The sequence below is a fragment of the Lampetra planeri genome, chromosome 17 (assembly GCF_965212315.1).
Source record: "Lampetra planeri chromosome 17, kcLamPlan1.2.h2, whole genome shotgun sequence".
Taxonomy (NCBI): domain Eukaryota; kingdom Metazoa; phylum Chordata; class Hyperoartia; order Petromyzontiformes; family Petromyzontidae; genus Lampetra; species Lampetra planeri.
The window spans coordinates 6831433-6847468 of record NC_136123.1 but is presented as its reverse complement, the minus strand read 5'-3'; positions in this window follow the sequence as shown (position 1 = coordinate 6847468).

Genomic DNA, 16036 nt, shown 5'->3' with positions numbered 1-16036 from the left:
GAGGGCTCTTGAAAATACCCGCTTAATAAAAAAAATGCCACTGTCATTGTTTAAATGCAACGATGTTGGGTGAAATTGTGAAGGAAGCAAAGGTGAAAAGGTGGTGGGGGAGGAGATGGAATTTTGCAAAGTAACTTTTTGATGTTTTCATTATTATTATTGCATTTACGAGAACATGCATTCGGAAGTTACAACATTGACCACGGTTTTGTAACGGTATTAAATTATTCGGTGTTTCGCCAAAGCGTATATCTTATGATATCAATCAGCATATTGATCAGATGGCGTCCATTGAGGTGGTCGTTCGTTTGTGAATCAAGGGCTGTGATTGTAACTTAGCCGTTCGAAATAATCCATAAACCAAACGCACTTGATTGAGAGGATCCTTAAATTCCAAAAGAAGAAGAAAAAACACTCCTACAATCCGTACAGAGGTTGCTCATCGCTCAGAACATTCAATCGTAGCTCTGGCAGTTGTTGCTGGGTCAATCTGTGTGAAATTGATCCTGCGTTAAACTTGGCCCAAACAACGTTTGACTGCTACGGGGGACTTCGAGGCGATGCACAGCATGTGACAGTCGCAGACAGGTCTGGATTAAAGCCGTGCCAAAACCTCGAGCGGAACAATATTTTTTGGCATCCACAACCCCGGATCGTTGACGATCGTTTATGTTGATTGATGATCCACCACTTTCACTGGTGCACTCCAAATGACTCGCTCAACAGCGATCCGTTACCTTGCTCGTGTGAACTTCACTCCACGATGCCCCCTCCTCCTCCCGTGTTGGGGACTTACACACCGTAGACGTTAGTTTCATCCATACTCTGTTGAGCCACCTGCCATCCCGGAGGACAGAAGCGCACCGAAACTCACTTGTTTATTTTAATTGCTTTAATGTCACCGTGCGAGTCAGTTCCGTTTCGCTAAGCAAAACTCAATTGCTAGCAGGATTTGTCCGGGATGTGAACGAATTAGGACTTTTTGGACATATTTGTAGCAAGGCCAACCGAGTTGCAGACGTTGTTCCTTTGAGGCAACACATTAATACAGGTAGGAACAACAGGTTCCCACCAGGGATTATTTGTCTGTCTGTCTGTTGTACATGGCCCCGCCACACCAGAGCCCTCCCATTGGCTCGGGGGCGTCGACCAATGGGAGCGGTGGGTTGGGGTTGGTCGAGGGGGGGGGTTAGTGGTGGGAGGGGCATCGCCGCGACTCGGGCCAATGAGGAGGCAGGCGATGTTTCATTCACAAAATGGAACTGGGGGAGGGTGGCTTCATTCATAAAATGGAAGCCTTAAAAAGAAAAAAGCGAATCTTTTTGCCTCGTGTTTCTTTCAACATTCTCAGCCTTCAGTTGGGAGTGGGAGGGGTGGGGCTGGATGGGGAGGGAAGAGCTGGGTGGGGAGGAGAGGGTGGGGAGGGGCTGGGTGGGGAGGGGAGGGGCTGGGTGGGGAGGAGAGGGTGGGGTGGGGCTGGTCACCCCGTGGTGCTATTATAAAACTCAACGTTCAACCTACACACTACACTATACACGACACACTACACTTATACAGGTAGGAACAACAGCTCCCACACTGCCCACCAGGGATTATTTGTCTGTCGTGCACGAAAACACTGTCCAACCAAGTTCCTACCTGCCCACTCCGAAGGAACGTGTTTTGTAACACCATAACACAAAAGGGTAACTGCCCCTTTACCAGATACTACCTAGGGTGGTGACCACCCAGCTAACTACGCTATACAGAGGAGTTACTGCTACGAGGGGTCAGACCCTCACTTGGGTCTGCGACCACGTGGTTGCCTCGTAAGACAAATAGCTTTCAGCTTGAGACGTAGAGCGTCCCCCGCTTGTAGGCGTTGAGCTTCCAGCTTGTAGAATGTAGCGATCCCAGTCCCTCTGAGGGACCCGCCTTATATCCCCCTACGGTCGGGGCCGCTCCATCCTCGGCCCCACCCACCTTCTCGAGCTTTCTCGTTCCCTCTCGATCCATCTCAAGAGCTCTCCCCAGACACGTGATCACCAACTAGCCCCCCCACCTGTGGCCCCCTGTGTGGACACTCCAGATCACGTGTCTACAGGGTCAACCAGAGTGCCATAACCCAGGGCAACACTGCCCCTGGGCTGACGCTCACCTACTCGCACCTCGTGGGAGCCCCCACCACACGCGGTGCGTGGTGCCCACACTATCCTAGTGCTCACCAAGCCCCGTTAGGGCTGGTATTACACACAGCCACCCACACGGTGCTGTCCACGATGTAGGAACATTGAACAGCACGACCCTTCTGGGCCGGAACCATACAGCGACATCCCTGATGTCACTACATATTTATTGTGAAAAATTGGCTTCCACAACGCGTTTGTAAAGCATGCAGATGTCTCTTAAATCATCAGCACATTAGCAAATGGGACAGCAGACTTAACAGCTCCTCTGATAATGGTTAATTACAATTCATAATGCATATTTACAAGCCACCCGAGACAAAGGCTTGAGCTGGGAAATATTTGCATTGGTTGTGCATTCGTGTCATTTTGCATTTAGGGTCTTAATATTTAATGTCTTCATTGCTGTGGTTCTGAGAACATCGACTTCCAGTTGAGTTGAAATTGCAGGTGAGGAATGATTCAGCCCATCATCCGTCCTGGATCAATAAAATGTCTATCATCTTGTGGGATCTGAACAGTGCTTGTAGTATGGGGCATGTAGTTTCCACTGCAGAATGTGACATTTCTACAAAGCCTTGCTTCTAGATTTTAAGTTGTCGTGACTGCAAGGGTCCATACCCTTTGATTATTTCGGTAAAGTCACTAATTTTGCGGTAACGGTGTCACCTGAAAACAGAAGCTTGTGTTGCCTCCGAAACGTCATGATTTAATTCATTTGCATTTTATTTTTTACCTACGTGACTTTAACGAAAAAAACCAAACAGTATAAAGCCTTGCTCAGCACTTCCAGTGGAGATGGGCACTGCCAAACCCTTAACTACCTGACCTAGCATACAGGAGGCCATGGGTTCAATCCCAACCCCGAGGCCTGTATATTTAGAGCTTACACGTTCAGTGGTCACGTGGATTTCTTTTACTATAAATTTCCACCTGAGAAGCCACTTCGTTGAACTAGCTATTATTTGTGTCCAGGTCTTTCTGAAAAAGAGCGACATAATTCAATGGGCCTTACCTGGTAAAATAAAACATAGGTGAATTCTAGTTTGTGTGATAGACAAACATGCGCTTTGAATGTTCTATTATATACCAGACAGGAGCCAATACACAAAAGACAAAGATACCCCCAATAGCTTTAACATGTTGGGCAAGTTATGTAAGCGAATATCAATTCAGGCTGGCCGAGCACACGAGAGGCTGGTGTGGTCATTACACTGCTCCGTCTCCCCAATACCAATGTATACAGACTGCAACAGGTAAAACATTTAAATTAATAAAAGTAAAATAAAACAAATTAAAAAATTCACGACGTTTCGGAAGCAACACAAGCCTCCGTCTTCAGGTGGAACCGTCACAGCCACGACAGCTGTGTTGCTTCCGAAACGTCGTGAATTTTTTAATTTGTTTTATTTAACTTTTATTAATTACATTTTTTTTACCTACGTGACTTTACCGAAAAAAACCTAAGAATATGAATCCTTGCAGTCACGAAAGCTTCAAATCTAGAATTAGACTGCAACAGTGCGTCCTTTTGGGACATGCTTTAGAGGGTTTCAGTCTATACCCGTAACCCTAGCTAGCACCACTGTGGCTTATATTATGATGGGGCCCCCGTTTCACGCGATGCCCAAATGACCGTGTGCGCAATATAAAACAAAGACCATTGCTGGTATACACCAGATTTATAGTGTTTACTTAGAATTTAAAATTTTTATACAAGTTTTAAATTGTCAAATGGTAACATGCTTGCTACTTCTGAGAAATACACACATCATGAGCAATTATATCAACCCAAATGGCCCTCACAACAGCACAACAAACGGTCGCACAACCCGACGACCCACGGCTTCACAGATTTCCTCCACCACAAACGCCGGTGGGAGAAAGTTGCCGAGCAACCCCCCCGAAGGCATTGCACGAAATAGATCACCCGGCTCTGCAACGGACCAAACAAAAAAAACGTTCCCAGCACCACCTCGAGGATCACCTCGCTACCTCCCCACACATGTTCCCAGCTGTCGACGCCCATGCACAGTCCTCACGAGGCATTCCCTTCACGGCAGCAGCGGGTGTTGTTCCCCGTGATGTCCCACTCTCGGCTCCAAAAACGATGGTTGCGGAGACGGATCCACTGGCGAATGGACCAGCTTTCCACTGCAGAACCCCAGTCGATCGCGCCCACCGACCAGCAAGTGGTTATCACCCCCAGGCTGGACTCCAAAACGGCTGCCTCCTGGGCCGTGGACGAGTAGGGGTTTCCCCCGTGGTCGGCACTCACATCTCCAGCACAGCAGCCGCATCGATTTAAATTTTCATTCGTGCCTCAATCATGGGCAGGTCCGCTGCTTTGAACAGCCAAACAGAACAGGAAACACCGGAGAAACACGTGACCCGAACAGGGGATCCTTTTGTAACAACCAGTACCCTTACCACTCTCCCTTACAGCAAATGCACGGAGCATGCAGCAAAAAGAACTTCCCATCATACACACCCTTCAAGCATCGAGCAGGGCGCAGAGCGGAATGGAATCCCCACCCCCTCCCGCGGCTGCCCGCGGCGGGGCCTTTTATTGAGTCACACCCTTGGTTTTTTTCCCCAAAATAATTAGCACGGCGTGCTCATGAGTCGAATCCCTCGTGGTCCCTCGCTGATCTAATCCCACACACACCTGCAGCCGCTTTCGCACAAAGCCATCGCCACGCGTCCCTCGCTCCTCCTCAAATCAAGAGACACCATGCCCCCAAAGCAATCACTCTGACTGCCCCACTGATAGCTTCAACAGAATGTTGGTCAAGTTATATAAGCGAATATCAATTCAGGCTGGCACAGCGCACGAGAGGTTGGTACAGTGTGTGCTGCGATAGGCACGCATCTCGTTTTACATTTCGATTGCAGCCCCAACCGTGCAGCGAGCGCAGAGGCATGCAGAGCTTATGCAGTCACACAAGAGCATTGAGTCGGAGCTCATGGGAACAGGTCCCCCGAGAACAACACCACTCACCCCCCCCCCTTGGCTAAATGCTGCAGCAGCAACAACAACAAAATGACGTTGAAAATATTCACAAATACAATTTGCCATCATTTTAATATCATCTGGACTCGGGGATAATGTGACGTGTGTGTGCGGGTCCGCTGCAAGGCAAGGCCAGCCGCTTGAATTTCGTTTATTTTTGGTGTCTCGTAGAAGACCAGGGAGGGTATGAAGCCGGTCATTTCATGTTCGCCGAAAAGTCCGCGCAATTTATTCATGTGCCCCGTAAACGCATAACGCCGAGTACATTAGCGGTAATGAATCTCTGCTGCACGTTATCAGCGCGCTCTGCCCGTTGGCAAAGGTAACGCCAATTACCTTTAGCGTAAACGCTTCATTTGCGCGCACAAACCCCCCAAAAAAGGAGCATAAACCTACGAGAACGCCGTTTCGCGCCACCTTTGACTGCGGGCAGGAACGCTTCGGACTGCCATTGCGAGAAACGTGAAACAGCAACGCGCCGTCGGGAAATTGGCGCCACGGACAGAGTGGCGAGCGGCAGAGGTCGCAAACGGGTTTTGATTCCTTAACCGTACCTGGCCGCACCAGGGTCGCAAACGGGTACCCGTACCCGGCCGTACCCGTACCCTACCCGTACCCGGCCGGCCGGGTAAGGGTACGGGTATCGGGTACCTGGTTGCGACCTCTGGGATGAAGCCATGTTGCAGGCGCGGGTGGGTTGATTCTTGGAACTTGAATTGTAAATAGAGACAAGACGTTGGAAAATGAGTGACAAACAGTTACTCACCAGTGACTCACGGCCTACCCGTACCCGGCCGCACCAGGGTCGCAAACGGGTACGGGTAGCCGGCTATCGGGTAGGGTACGGGTATCGGGTACCCGGTTGCGACCTCTGGCGAGCGGTCCCTCTCGTTCCATTCCCGGTGGCCCCCCTCGCCTTCAGCGCGCGCGCACGCACGCGCCCGTTCATAATTCATGAGTAAGCCGGGGTCGAAGCACTCCACAATTATCGTGCACTGACGTGGCCCATTAGTAGGTGCTCGGCATCGGTGGAACCGGGCGGCCTTTCATGAACAAGGATGTCCCCCCCCCGCCCGTTGCTGTGCCCGCCACTCTCACCGTTCTTCACCGCAAACAAAAACGTTGCTTTCCTCCTCCACCTCCTCCCCCTCACATGGTAGGCAACCCCATGCGACTGTGTTAGTCGCGTTTCATGAAACGTTTAGTCGTGTTTCTTGAAAACCCCGTGATTGTGTGACCAGGCTCTCCTTAGCACGACATCATCCGTAGCTCGGCGCTTTCTTCCCGACTCAAGCGACGCAGGGCGACCAAAATCCGGGTGCAGTTTGGCGAAATGTTCACATGATGAGGTTCATGTTTATGATTCATCGGATAACACACACCGAACTAAAGGTGCCTATTGAAATATATATACACACAACAATTGCGCAATCAAAATGGGTACAGTGGTAGAGACTAACAATAACAGCACTTTTTTAGTTTGTGCCAATACGGTTTTTGCAATGCATTGACTGCCTATTAAAGTAAAGTTGATATACTTCTGCGAAAGTATACTTACAACAAGGATAAACATGATCAAATATGTGTGTGTGTACATTTGTATATGTGGAAGTGTAGCGGTTAGCGTGCTGTGCTACGAAACCGGCGACTCGAGTTTGATTTCAGCTCACGGCAAACACCACTGACGATTATCTGAACAGGTTATGGGCCTCCCCTAGGTCGACACGGCCTCAAATGAGTACCTGGTGCGATGTGTAAACATCGCCACTGGGGAGACAAAGGCGGCTGGGCGTGGTGTTGGCTACCCACCCCCTCGTGTGTCGTTCCGGCCTTCGTAGGTGCTCGCTAACAGCGCTTGCCTCAACCGTGTGTTAATGCTTTGTCTTGCATGTTTTACCCATGTGCTGTGGGTAAAATCCAGGTTTATACATGGGGCCTGTGAGCCAATATCTAGGGAACGTGTTCAGGTTCCTTGAAACAACACTGGCTAGGACTCATACTCTTAGGTTTTTTCGGTAAAGTCACGTAGGTAAAAAAATAAAAATTATAATAAAAATAAAATAATAATAAATGAAAATAAATCAATTAAATCACGACGTTTCGGAGGCAACACAAGTCTCCGTCTTCAGGTGGGACCGTCACAGTTAGTTTCAGGTGGGACCGTCACAGTTAGCAGTGACGGTCCCACCTGAAGACAGAGACTTGTGTTGCCTCCGAAACGTCGTGATTTAATAGATTTATTTTAATTTATTATTATTTTATTTTTTATTATAATTTTAATTTTTTTACCTACGTGACTTTACCGAAAAAACCTAAGAGTATGAATCCTTGCAGTCACGAAAGCTTCAAATCTAGAACTGGCTAGGACTACTACGCAGGTTTTCATAATTGTTTTGCATAGCTCTCAGCTGCGTTCTCTGGTTGTGCCGCGTGCCGTTCATTCCCCCAACGAAGCTCCCAGCAGTAGCCACAAAATGCCAGGCATCGTCCACGACAATGCATCGGAAAGAACTTTGGCTCAGAAATGTTCACGATTAATAAAAATATATACTGTACATATGATATTACCAACCACATAGCAAAAGATGTAATTATTCCACCAGTATAGAGTAATGTTACATAATTCTCCCCCAACCGCCCACACATACACTATATTGCTGTTTCATTATTGCAATATCAAATATTAAAGAATTTTCAATTAAGCAACTTGCTTTGTTTAACCACGTGGTTAAATAATATTGTGCCAAAATTGACATCTATGGAAGCAGTTGTACATGTGTGCTAGAGGTAGTTTTTATATCTTTCATGGCCCTTGAATATGGCTCAAACTGCTTGATATGGTGTTTGAAGAAAAGTCAATTAGAAACAGTTTTTAAGCTGTCGATTGATGCTCAAGGAGTATAACAATAAATAATGACAGTTCTCTGTCAGCCCACTGCTTAATTGAGGGCCTTCCCATGCCTTGCCAGTTATTGTTTTTTTTACTATACTTCACCACCCTGGTCAGCGTGGGTTGATAGAGGGGGTGGGGTTTAGATGGACATCGAGGCCAGTTGAGATTCAAGTTCAAGTTCAATTATTTGGTATAGCCCTGTGAGCCATTTGGCTCTTGAATGGGGTGCAACCGCAATAAACAAAAAACTAAAAATTTACAAGAAAACATCTTAAAGTGACTGCTGCCCTGCGGCAGAGCCGCGCTCTCTCCACTGCTGCCCTGAGGCAGAGCCGTGCTCCGTCTACTGCTGCCCTGAGGGTGCCCCGTGCTCTCCACTGCTGGCTTGAGAGAACCAGACCCACTCTCTCCACTGCTGCCCTGAGGCAAAGTTGTGCTCCGTCCGGTGCTGCCCTGAGGGAGAGCCGTGCTCCATCCACTGCTGCCCTGAGCAAGATGGCCGCCTGAGGCACGCGCTCCCAGTAGCAGAGGTCGCAACCGGGTACCCGATACCCGTACCCTACCCGATACCCGGCTACCCATACCCGGCCGGGTACCCGTTTGCGACCCTGGTGCGGCCGGGTACAGGTACGGGTAGGCCGTGAGTCACTGGTGAGTAACCGTTTGTCACTCATTTCACAACGTCTTGTCTCTTCTCACAATTCAAGTTCCTAGAATCAACCCACCCGCGCCTGCAACATGGCTTCATTCCAGAGGTCGCAATCAGGTACCCGATACCCGTACCCTACCCCATACCCGGCCGGGTACGGGTAGGGTACGGCCGGGTACGGGTACCCGTTTGCGACCCTGGTGCGGCATGGGTACGGGTAAGGAATCAAAACCCGTTTGCGACCTCTGCCCAGTAGTGGCTGGCGGGGCCGTTTGTGGTTGGCGAGAGGGGGCCGACACTGACTCACTCACACATCATACACTGACTTACTCACACATCATACACTCACTCATACAACCACTAACTCACTCACACATCATACACTCACTCATACAACCACTAACTCACTCACACATCATACACCGACTCACTCACACATCATACACTGACTCATACAACCACTAACTCACTCATACAACCACTAACTCACTCACACATCATACACTCACTCATACAACCACTAACTCACTCACACATCATACACCGACTCACTCACACATCATACACTGACTCATACAACCACTAACTCACTCACACATCATACACTCACTCATACAACCACTGACTTACTCACACATCATACACTCACTCATACAACCACCAACTCACTCACACATCATACACCGACTCACTCATCATACACTCATTCACACTACCACTGACTCACTCACACATCATACACTGACTTACTCACACATCATACACTGACTCACTCACCACACGCTTACTCACTCATACATCATACACTCACTCATACAACCACTGACTCACTCACACATCATACACTGACTCACTCACACATCATACACTCACTCACACTACCACTGACTTACTCACACATCATACAGTGACTCACTCACACATCATACACTCACTCACACTACCGCTGACTCACTCACACATCATACACTCACTCACACTACCACTGACTCACTCACACATCATACACTGACTCACTCATCATACGCTGACTCACACATCATACACTGACTCACTCACACATCATACACTCACTCACACTACCACTGACTCACTCACACATCATACACTGGGAGTGTCATGCTGCCAGCTATTGCTGCAAGTTTGGTCGTACATGTTATGTATATTGTTTATTGTTAAATTTGAATCACACTTCCTATGATTACTGTTGTTACATTGTTTTATAGCCTTATTTTGGTGATTCGAAAACATATGGTTAATCTAAATTGTCTTATGGTTTGTATTGTTGACTTGCACCACATTGGGATTTTAGCACACAGCGTTTTAATAAAAATGTTTTGGAATATTTGCTGGTTTATTCCAGGATGTTTCTGTTATGCGTCGTCGCTTTACAATGTTCTGTGTTCATATTTTGTTTGTTGCGGTTGCACCCGACTTAAGAGCCGCATGGCTCACAGGGCTATACCAAATAAATGAAAATGAAAATGAATGTGACTAAGTGCAAACAGAAAATCCAGGAAAAAAAACAGCAAAAATTCCTGAAAAAAGCACCGTACACCAACGCTGTGTGTAAAAATCCCAGTGGGATGCAAGTCAAACAACAACAAGCACAAGACAACTTAGATTAAGGCCATCAGTCTAACTCTGTAATACTATCTCTCGTGTGAGCCATATCCAAAATTCGAACGAAGACCCACCATGTGAATAATGCAGTGTGCTGCCAGCTTGTGCCACCACAGCAAGATGCGTGCTCATGAAGATATATTTACTTGATAATCCCGTGACCAATTCGATTGCTGGGGTGCCCTTCAGAACGACATAGGGGCCGTCCATAAATGACATCACGCGACTTTGGACGATTTTTGACCTCCCCCCCCCCCCTCGTCACACGGCGTCACAAAAAGTCAGACCCCCCCTCAAATATGACGTCACAAAGCTCTGCCCCCCCCCAAATAAAATAAAACATGCTTCAAATCGCTTCAAACTATTGTCATTGCAGTGCGTATTTAATGTGGCGCTGCACTCTGATGTTGGAAGAGAAAACATGTATTAAAAAGTCTATTTAATTAAGTAGAACGTGTTGTCTATATTTTTTTAATGTTGCGCATTTTGATGTGACGTCACATTTCTCACCCCCCACCCTCTCGTCACACATCGTCACAAATGTCTGACCCCCCCCCCCCCCAGGTGCGTGACGTCATTTATGGACGGCCCCTTAGCCGTCAGTCCCCTCCAACACGTGTGCTCTTGGAACTTGGTGGGGTCGCAGCTCGGGGAGTGATGCGCCAGTCCACTGCTTGACTGTTTTTGGAATCACATCTTCTTCTGTCTTCCTATCTTCTTCCTCTGACCACTCCCTGGATGAAGTTCTGTTTTCTTGAGGCTGCCGCTGGTCCAACCTCTCCCTCGTGACACGGCCAAACCGTTGCAGCTGGAAAATTTCTGTTGCAATTTTAAGCGAATAAAATATTTTTGGTTGTATGTCGCTTATCCTTGACACTGTGTGTTTGGAGTCCACCAGATGAGTCAAACATTTTCATTATACAATTCAAGTGCGTTGTAAGAATCCTACAGAGCTTGTTATGAATTGTAATCGTTGTTTGTCCCTGTGTGTGTGGTGCTATATCTCCGTATGGTGAGCGTTCACACACAGATGAATCTGTCAATGGCCTGGAACATCATTATCCTATGAAGACCTTGGCATTATTATTGGTTTAATTGGCTTTTGATAGTCTCGCTTACGTGATGTATTTTTTAAAAAAACTATTCTTTGTTCATGGAAGCAATTTTGACTTTTGTTGCGGCAGCAATTTTATCGTGCAGTAGTTATAGTTTTTTTTTTATCCATTAGAAGTCTAAAAAAACGGACTGCCTGTGTTCAATGCAACGTGCTTTAAACTTATTAAAAGTCCGAAGTCATAAAAAGCTCCATCACCTGAGAATGCTATTACCGAGTTGTATTATCTATGCACGGTGTGCTGTTTCAGTAGGCATTTTGGAAATTGAATTTTCACAAGTATTGTTTTGCGACATGCCTCCCAGCACCTATTGCTCAACTTGAACCAACGTATTTGCCAATCGCCTCTTTTTTCTAACCATATGTAACGTTCGACCCAAAACAAGTGTGTTTGACCATCACTGCATTGATCTACGATGTGTTTTCCAGTTGCATTGCGTGTTTTACGCATGATAGATACGGCAGGTCCTGCAGCAGCTCCCATGCATGTGGAGGGGAACATCGGACATCATGCTGAAACAACATGCACATTAACCTTGGCATACGAGATCCATACAGTGCAACCGTAAGCAAAAAAAAAACCCATACACAGCCGTGAATCATTCTATTATAACTCGGCTTGAATCGGCAAACACAATTAAATTAGTGGGGCTTAGAGAAAGCGGGCGAAAAGGCCTGCTTTCTCTAAGAAATGAAAAAAATACCCTCAGAAATTACAAAATAAACGTTGCCTTGATCGATATGATGTCGGCCTCGATGGAGGCCTATATTTGTACCCCGTCACTGAGCGGAAAGGGGGAGCCCCCAAAAACAGAGCCATTGGAGAGTGACTCGTTCATTAGTCGTGCACCCACGTGGGCGTGAGGTGTCAATCAATCAATAATTTTACGTGCCAATACGGCCCTCAGTCAAGTAGGCACCAGTGCACATTACAATAGAACGGGTACGATACAGGGGGCATATAGCCAATAGGAATGAGAAAAGAAAACCATCACGATCTCAGCGGCTAACACCGACCAAACAAAGTAAATTGGAACTCGCGCGCAAAAATAAAGTGCAACCGTGCGCAACGAATAGCGTAAGAAAGGTAAGTGGTAAATACAAATAAATAAAATTTGTATTAAAATTTTTCGATTTTATGGGAAGCCATGTTTTATGGAAGGTGTGCCTCAAGCCGAGCACAGGGGAGACTAGAAATCCCATCACCACCGAGCATAATAACTGCATCTATTGAATTGGCAGCAAGGCATTTAATTGGCCACTGGATATGAAATAAACAGGAGGGTCCCTTTGATGAAGACTTCACAATGGCACAAATGCTCTTTGGGGACCGACAACGGACATTCGTCAATGCTTACTTTCACGATCAAGTATCAGCAATCTCTTAAGGGTGGTTTTCTTTGTCTTATATGGGAAATGCATCCAAATAGAATAAGCCTCCATTCAATCACAATTGTGGTATAATGGACTGATTTAGAAAGGAATAGTGCATCCAATATTGCCTTGAATCCACTAGCCTAACCGAATTTACCAAGGATCACTGACCTTTGACCTTGGCCTAACCTCTCTTTTCCTAAGCTGATAATGTGCTATCGCAGCATACCTTGCACTATAATCCTGCCCCTTAAATTATACATTTCAGATGCTAACTTATAAATGTAGGTGTTTTGCCACGGTCTCCTGCCTAAATATTTCTTGAACATAATTTACAATTTCCTACAGCCAAAGTGTCCACGTGACCACACTCGAAATGTGTGGCGCTTGCATCCATTTGCAGTCCTGAGTCCGCAGTGAAAATTCCATACCGCCACTAAAACTCATGTTAAGCCTCGTTTTCACCAGTGGCCACCGCCACACGCCACTGTTATGAAGAGATGAACGAGTAATAACCGAGTGAAAATTAAAAATGAGGGCAAAAAAAAGAAACCGCGGCTCTAAATGAGGAAAAAAAAACCCACAAAGGGAGCAGTTTTACTGCGACACGGCCACCGAGAGGCTTTACACCCTGGCCACCAAGCTGCCAAGACGACAATAGCACAGTGAATGTGAAGGAGGCGAGCTCCAAACCGCTGCCGTACATATCTCAGTCAGAGGCACCCCGGCCCTGCTGGCTTAGGAGGTGGCCACCGCGCGCGTAGAATGGGGATTACACCGGGTCGGCGGAGGACCGGGCCCCCCGTTGACGGCGTAAGCCTCCTGTACACATTGCCAGACCTCCGTAACGAGGACCACCAGAAGAAGGGAAGGACAGCTGGGTCAGATATGCGCTGGCTTAAAGAACGATTCAGATGGAAGGACAAAGGCCCTAAATGGTGCTTTTTTTTAGGGGAGCGGAAAGGAGGCAGGCGGAAAGAGGGAAACAATGCTCCACTGGTTCACGTGGAATTGTGACGAACTCTTCGGGTCGAACAGAGGGGATGTGCGAAGGATGGGACGCTCCCTGGTGATCGCCGCGAAGGGGAGGAGGGGGGGATGGCCATCAGGGACTGGGGCTCGCTACCCCTCCTCCTTGCCGACGTGATGGCAATCAAAAAAAACCTTTTGAAAGCCGGTAACTTGTGTGAGCAGGTAGCCGAGGGGTGGGGGGGGGGGGCGGACTGAAATGTAGGGGCCACCAAGATGTTAAGGAGCAGATGCAAGTCTTAAGGAGCGACCTCTGACCTCATCAGGGGGCGTATCTAGGAAATTGCCCCAAAAACATGCGTGACAAGATCGGAGAGGACATCTATCAGCCTTACCCCCACCCAAACATTCACGTGGAAGGCAGAAATTGCAGACGCCCTAACCTTGAGAACAGAGAACCGCCTCATTGAAACCCCTCCACAAGGAACTGGGAAGCCATGGTGGCGAGATGTTAACTACCTTGCCTGGTATACAGGTCGTGGGTTCGATCCCAACCCTGACGCAGTTATATTTGGAGTTTGAATGCTCTTACCGTGGTCGTGGCGTTTTCTCCGGGTCCTCCAGTTTTCCCCTCCACATTTATAATCAACAGGCGTTTATAGTATTTGGCTGCTATACATTTACACATAATAAGCCATTTAGTTGGGCTATCATTTGTGGCCAGGTCACTTCTGAAAAAGAGCTGTACAGCTCAGTGGGCCTTACCTGGTAGAGTAAAACGATTTTTTAAATGTTTTTTTCACTTGGTGAGTCGAGCTACTCCGCAAGAGGCGGGAGCCTAACCCCAGAATTGACACCAGAGGCAGAAATAAAGCCAAATGAAAGCCGTAAAATCCTCCAAGTGGATGGCCTGCAGTGAAGGCCTGAGCTGGCAGAACCACCTCCTTACCAATGGCCACGCCGTGAGACCCATGTTATTGCAGGTCTCGGTAACTTACGCCCCCATTCAGACAGAAGGTCTGAACGTGAAGCGAAGAGGGCACAGCTGTGGTGCGAGGTGGTAATCAATCACCTCCTCGCCTGAGGCCCCCACAGAAGATGCCGGACCTTGCCCCAAACCATTGTGAGGTCTCCAAAGCGACGAAGCGCTTTGGCAGTGGCCGCCGTGAGCTCTTGGCACCATACCCTCCCCTTCGAGGGTCAGGGCTTCCCGCTGCTGGACCTCTCATTGCAGATTTCTGGCGCTGGCACGGAGATGGAATGTTCATCTCTCTTCAACAAGACTGGAGGTCTCGCTGTGGCCAACAGGCAAACAATCACTTTATCCTGTGTGTATGCTGAACTTCTTTCGCGCCGCACGTAGCCAACTGTGCTCATTGTAGGTGCGGGGGAAGGACAACAAACTGAACACAAACTCGTGCAAACCACTGCCCCACCAACTTGCAAGAGACGATGGGCCGACTCAACCCTGTCCGAGATTCGAACTCACAACTTGAGTTGAGTGAATCGACGAACAATTTTTTTGACGTTCGATGAGTTGGGCTCCTTTTAAATATGGGGGCTGCCCTTAGCAGCCACGCCGAGCACGGCTCGCGATGACAAATCAAGTCCTGCCACCGCCCCCCATTACCTCCCATCCAGAGGCACACCTGGCATAAGAGGTAAACATTTCCCCCCTAATATATTTTTGATATCTGGTTAGTCGGGTAATCCAACTGACAATCGGTAGAGTAATCGATTTACTTAAATAATTGGATGGCCCAGATTTCCTCATAACCTTGCTTATTGAGATCTCTGCTGCCATGCAACCTGGGTTTTTTTATGGTGACCGTATAATATCGTTGACAAGCATCATTTAACTCGATATACATGGCAGCACATTCAAAACAATCGATACAAAGTGTTTTTGTCTTTATGGAGAGATTGCAACATGATACGTTGTATCTTGCACATTAAATGTTTTCAAACAAGGTGTACCATGATAGCGAATGGATAGATTGTAATGATTGTGTCAGGACTTTTTAATGCTTTTTTATGGAAGCAATAAGCACACCACACGATATAGATTGTGCGCAACAGAAACATTTATTCTTGAGGGATCCGAGAATAGAAATCTCAACAGTCGTTAAATGTTCATCATTGTTATTCTGAGTTGTGATAAATACAACGTAGCAGAACTATAAAGTATAAACAGTGATGTGCATCTGGAGTGTTTGTACGATAATCCCTGTAAGAT